Below are 890 nucleotides of genomic sequence, written 5' to 3'. Positions count from 1 at the left end.
GATCTTTTTCGTATCGATCACGTTCCTTCTGACACTTTATTTCAGAATTCATAACATATTTAACTCTGTTAGAAAAAGCATCTTTTTCGAGTCGTTCCAAATGCTGTTCTTCAGTTTCCTTGCTACGTGTAAGTCTCTTTCTCAGTGCATCCGCCTCTCGTCTTTTCAACGTCTCCAACGGCAATAGCGTTAATGGATCAATTGAATCATAGAGATACGGAAAATGTGTTATTGTTTGTCTTTCAAACATTGTGAACAAATGAGATCTTAAAAAAGATCGATCAAACGTCACGATGCAAGGATTTATACCGAATAGAATCGATGTAGCAATCGCAATCGCCATAGGACCACAATTATAACCATCGCCTTGAGACTGTACTTCAGGGAATACTAATGGATTGTTCTGGAAGTCATGAAAGGGAAACAATCTGTCCACAAAAACTCGAATTTCTACATTCAAATTTCGTTTATTTGCATGACGGCTACCTTCATGAGAATCGTATATATTATAATAACATTTTTTGTGTCGTAATGGCAAACAACCCAATGTCCGCCACCGAAATCACTGTACAATATTTGCAAATGCTTCTTCTTCGAATTATCGAGTGGAACAATCCGATCGGGAAATATTGTCAACCTCACAGGTCGAGGTGCATAATTAGAATTTCTTTCGAGTAGTGCATGGAAACTATCTATCGTTGTTTCCGTCAACCATTCTTCGGAAGTTAAAATGTTTTGTTCCGTATTACCATAACAGAACTTGTGACACCAAAGATCCATTTCTAGTTAGCGTCTGGGACTACCTTCTAGCGATGGATAAAATTAATAATATTTGTAATCAAAAGGCGCTATTAATAGCCGATACTTTATTTTGGCGCTATTGGCAGCCG

The sequence above is a fragment of the Trachymyrmex cornetzi genome, unplaced genomic scaffold (assembly GCF_001594075.2).
Source record: "Trachymyrmex cornetzi isolate Tcor2-1 unplaced genomic scaffold, Tcor1.1 scaffold766, whole genome shotgun sequence".
Lineage (NCBI taxonomy): Eukaryota > Metazoa > Arthropoda > Insecta > Hymenoptera > Formicidae > Trachymyrmex > Trachymyrmex cornetzi.
Note: the sequence above shows the minus strand (reverse complement) of the source record.